Below are 6,000 nucleotides of genomic sequence, written 5' to 3'. Positions count from 1 at the left end.
CACATTATTTAGACTTCTCAAAAAAATTGGCTATGCTTGTTAGCTGGGGGTCCAAAAATTCTCTGGAAATTATTGTCTCTGTTAACCATAAAACTACTAAACAGTTTATTATTGTCAAATTCACTTAAAATGAATAACCTTGATCTCTAAGTAATTCCCTTTGGGGAATCTCCTGCGGTAAGAATATATTTTAGAAGTCCATTGCTAAGTATTTCAATAAATCAATATGATTGAGGAAAATTTGATATTCCTATGGAAATTTCCATGCTTTCATTGCTTTTTCCATATTACTAAGATTAGTGATTCCCATGCTAAAGGATCTGGGACTAACATTTTCTCAGTTTAAAGTATAGTTTATGAATACTGATGGAAAGAATGTTACTGTGGAAATTCATGTGTTTTCTTTATAAGCATTATCTATCTTCTTACTCTCCAAGTTTACCTTAAACTCCTGTCAACCTGAGTTAGTTCTGTTATCCAATCATAGATATAGTCTACATATTTACCATGAGAGGGATGCAGGCTCCAAATATTTGTTTAACGCAATTTTCTGATGGAAACATAAAATTTTTGTTGAGATAATAGAGAGATGCTATAATACAGATTTTAGTGGTAGGTAAACAGCCATCCCAGGACCAAGGAGCTTCCTGGGACATAGGACAGTTCTCTGAAAACTTTAACAGTCATTCTGTGTATTAATAATATACATTAAAGATTATATGAAAAATACCTAACCCAAAAGCAAAACATTAATTATGAAATATATATCCCAAACAGGTCTTCATTTTTTAAGGGACTGACAATAGGATTGAACTAATTCTTTGAAATATTGCTTATTTAATTGTTGATCATCTTAACAAAGAAATAATTGAATATTTCTGACTTTAAAAATATAATTTAGTTATTTATTTATAGTCTATATTTAGCCTAGATTTTACTCTGTTCAAGATACAGAATTTGTTGTAAACTCCTTATATTATTTCTTAGTTTTCATTAAAAAATATGAACTTACTGACCAAGAACCTCATTAAGAAATATTTTTTGATAATTTATTTTCCAGTTGCTTATTTTATATTTTGAGATACTTACTTTGAGAAGTCACGGAACATATTCCTACTTCTTTGTAAGTCTGTAAGTTCCCCCTGTACTGTTTCACTGAGAACCTGAGTGACAAGATAAATTTTTTCAATACTCCTTGCTCCTTTTTCTTCTCCCAGAGCACTGGCTTGTGAAACAGGTTTGATGTGTGTTGCCTTTCTCTTATATATAACTCTGCTCCCTCTCATGAAATGTTGTAATCCAACACTCCAAGGAGCTTGAACTATCCCAAATAGTGAATATTTTAAGATTCATTTCAGTGAGACATAGTATATGAGGCAAAGAATACCTACCAGATTTCTGGAGACTTTGAGCTTGGAGGAACTATCTCAGATAAAAAACTCTCCTTTCTTAAATTTTAACCTAAAGGGCTTTCCTTCTTTCAGTGTTGCAAAGAATCAATTTTATCCTGCAGGAGTAAAGTGGGCCATAATATTGAACATAAAAGGTTACAAAAGCTCATTAATTCACTCTGATTATAACTATTAGTTCCATTGTAGGGGGCACACCTAACTGGTCTATTTATTCCTGCTAATTGGACATGGAAATCACAAATGTGTTGAATGCCCATTTCATTCCTGAAGGTGCCAAAGGAAAATAAAAATGGAATTGGTATTGCTAAGAGAGCTCTCTAAAACAGAGCCACAAGACCCCTGAGGAAATATGACTTATGCATATCTCAGCTGAGATGAAAACTGACCTTGGACCACTTACTGTCTTAATGTAGGCATCCAGAACACTTGGCCAAAGTTCCAGAAGCCAAGATACTTACCACACCCTCACCCTAAATAACTCACGATAGCCTATCTGTTAAGGACAAATATTTCCTTTCTTGTGTCAGAGTGTAAACTGACTTTTGCCTTTATGAGCCCCTTACTCTCTCTCTTCCCCAGAACATTCTTTCAATTTTACTCATACCTGTATCTCACCAACTGCAACTTTTAAGACCCCAAATAAACTTTTTCTTACTTTTTGCAGTGTTCTGTCTGTTTTTGCTTTGTTTTAGTGTTTTTAAAAAAATGTGTGGTTTTTTTGTTTGTTTGTTTTTGGTTATCAAAGGAAATGAGAGGACATGGAAGGTCTCCCCGTTAGGAATTTATGGAAATAGGTGTTCTAATATTATACTCAACATTCAGAAAACTAAGATCATGGCATCTGGTCCCATCACTTCATGGCAAAATAGATGGGGAGACAATGGAAACAGTGACAGGCTTTATTTTTTTGGACTCCAAAATCACTGCAGATGCTGACTGCAGCCATGAAATTAAAAGATGCTTGCTCCTTGGAAGAAAAGCTATGACAAACCTAGACAGCATATTAAAAAGCAGAGACATTACTTTGCCAACAAAAGTCCATCTAATCAAAGCTATTGTTTTTTCAGTAGTCATGTATGGATGTGAGAGTTGGACTATAAAGAAAGCTGAGCAAGAACTGATGCTTTTGAACTGTGGTGTTGGAGAAGACTCTTGAGAGTCCCTTGGATTGCAAGGAGATCCAACCAGTCAATCCTAAAGGAAATCAGTCCTGAATATTCATTGGAAGGACTGATGTTGAAGCTGAAACTCTGATACTTTGTCCACCTCATGCGAAGAACTGACTTATTTGAAAAGACCCTGATGCTGGGAAAGATTGAAGGCGGGAGGAGAAGGGGACAACAGAGGATGAGATGGTTGGATGGTATCACTGACCTGATGGACATGAGTTTGAGTGAACTCCGGGAGTTGGTGATGGCCAGGAAGGCCTGGTGTGGTGCAGTCCATGGGGTTGCAAAGAGTCGGACATGACTGAGTGACTGAACTGAACTGAATATCATGTGACAGGAGATGGCCATATTAATGGATAGAATTAGCTGTGATCGATTTTCCCTTTCTTGTGTAGATCACGGGCTGTTTTGCCACACTGCACAGAATCAAAGCTTCAGCTGCCCTCTGTGGTCTCCTTTTCTTCTTCATTCTTTACCAGTAAATGTACAAAAAAGGGCAAAGGCTATAAAAATGGAAGAGATATAATTATTATTGTCATATTTTAAAAGGCAAAGAGTTGAACTGCATGTCATATACAGTGTCAGATGAAATCCTGCTTTCACTAAGAACTATTATCATTTCCTTTTTAGGTCCTATGTAGGATCAAACTCTCAGTGTATGTCAGTACATATGTGTACATATTTATGTGCATGTGTGCTAAGTCGCTTCAGTTGTGTCCAACTCTTTGCAACCCTATGGACTGTGGCTTGCCAGGCTCCACTGTCCATGGGCAAGAATACTGGAGTAGGTTGCCATGCCCTCTTCCAGGGGATCTTCCCCACCCAGGGATCAAACCAGTGTCTCTTAAATCTCCTGCATTGACAGGCAGGTTCTTTACCACCAGCTCCACCTGGGAGTCCCATATATTTATGTATATGTATAAATATATATATACATACATACATATACACATAAAGAGAGATTTATATATCTCTCTCTATATAACTATATTTTAATATCAAATGTAATTATATTTTAAATACTTTAGTGTTAATTCTATTTTAAGTATTTCAGTTTTACGTTTTTGGAAATTTAATATTTTAATATTCATATTATAGTACATATTTGTCCAATGGGAAAAGACACTTTTTAAGTCTATCACAAATAGTTTTTCATCACACTAATTTATATCTACAGATCTGGCTATGGATATATTCCTCAAGTCTAAAATAGAGAAATAGATAGGTAATCTTCTGTAAGGAAATAAAGCTGGTTACTAGCTCTCAGCAGCATTTCATGATGCCTTTCCTACTAAAATAATTCAATTGTCTCTGCATGATTTCTTCCTGACAGTTGCATAAGAAATGTTACCTGTTTTTGCCTTCTGAAGAGTAAATTTGAATTTTTCTCTTAGGGCAGTAATGACCACCCTTAAGGTCATTCTTTTTTAATGGTTAATAGTCTTCCTTATGGAGAAGGCAGTGGCACCCCACTCCAGTACTCTTGCCTGGAAAATCCCATGGACGGAGGAGCCTGGTAGGCTGCAGTCCATGGGGTCGCTAAGAGTCAGACACAACTGAGCGGCTTCACTTTCACTTTTCACTTTCACGCATTGGAGAAGGAAATGGCAACCCACTCCAGTGTTCTTGCCTGGAGAATCCCAGGGATGGGGGAGCCTGGTGGGCTGCCGTCCATGGGGTCGCACAGAGTCGGACACGACTGAAGCGACTTAGCAGCAGCAGCAATCTTCCTTATAGTCCTAAGCACTATATAACAAGCTATGTATACCCCAAGAAAGGTAAATCATACACTGTCTTTGTTTAGAATGAAAACATCTTTCCTCTTCAGCAAATTGTGCTTTCACCTCACATGCTATTCATTCCCGCCTGGCAGCAGTTTCTCAAAGGGACCCATGGAGGCAGCCTGAAGTGGTCAATGGTTAGCTGTTCTCTGGACAGTTATGAATATACCGTGTGTATAGCTCAGTACCCATAATCAAGGACACAGTGCCAAAAGTAATTATCCATCAGGGCTGTGCAAGAGTAAAAGTTGGCTAAAAAGGCAGTAAATAAACATGACCTTTCCTTCTGATGGCATCTCTTTTCAGGCATACTGTTTCCAAAGAAAGGGTAATAGTTCTTCACCAGACTTTAATACTAAAGCAAAAAATTAACCATCCTTTACTTGTGGGGCCCAGAGAAAAGAATTCTGAGTCTTTCTCCCTTACTTGTTTGGATAAATGAAGTAGACATGAGAGATCTCTAAGAATATCTGTCTTTCAGAATTTCTATTGAGAAAGAAAAGCTGAAGAATTTGACGTCTTTGCTAGTGAAATGCATAAAAGCAGCGCTGGAGGAAGTGGTCCCTAGTCAGTCCTGAGTCCTTCATGTCTTCTCAGCTTCTACTGAGCTTGCAGAAGAGCCCGCTGCTCTTTGACAAATTGTGTGTGTTTACATTGTACAGCATGATTCTTAAAGATGTGTACAATGTGATGATTTATTATATGTATACATTGTGAAATAATTGCCACAATGTTGCCAATTAACATGTCCATTACCTCCCATAATTACTGTTTATGTGATCGTATATGTGTGGTATAGAAACAAATTTCAAATACACAATTCTCGAATTTCTTAGCAGATACTATCTTGGCAATTATAAATAATACAATATTATTAACTACATTCATATATGGACTTGGAGAAAATATTTGCAAAACATACACTTGATAAGGGGTTAATATCCAAAATTATATAAGGAACTGATACAACTCAAATAACAAGGACAACAAAACCAAATAACTTGATTGAAAAAGGGCCAAAGGACCTGAATTGATGTTTTTCAAAGAAGACATACAGATGGCCAACAAGTACGTGAAAAGATGCTCAGTATTACTTATCAAGAGGAAAACGCAAATCCAAGTCACAATGAGATATCACCTCACAGCTGTTAGAATGGCTATTATCAAGAAGACTAGAGATAACACCAGAGAAGGCAATGGCACCCCACTCCAGTACTCTTGCCTGGAAAGTCCCATGGATGGAGGAGCCTGGAAGGCTGCAGTCCATGGGGTCGCTAAGAGTCGGCACGACTGAGAGACTTCACTTTCGCTTTTCACTTTCGTGCACTGGAGAAGGCAATGGCACCCCACTCCAGTATTCTTGCCTGGAGAATCCCAGAGACAGACGAGCCTAGTGGGCTGCCGTCTATGGGGTTGCACAGAGTCGGACACGACTGAAGCGACTTAGCAGTAGCAGTAGCAGAGATAACACGTGTTCGCAAAGATGTGAAGAAAAGGGAACTCTTGTGCCTTGTTGGTGGGAATATAAATTAGTGCAGTCACAATGGAAAATATTATGGAGGTTTCTCCAAAAACTATAAATAGAACTACCGTATGACCCAGCCATTCCTTTGCTGGGTATATATCCAAAGGTAATGC

Source organism: Ovis canadensis, chromosome 3, assembly GCF_042477335.2.
Source record: "Ovis canadensis isolate MfBH-ARS-UI-01 breed Bighorn chromosome 3, ARS-UI_OviCan_v2, whole genome shotgun sequence".
NCBI classification, from domain to species: Eukaryota; Metazoa; Chordata; class Mammalia; order Artiodactyla; family Bovidae; genus Ovis; species Ovis canadensis.
Note: the sequence above shows the minus strand (reverse complement) of the source record.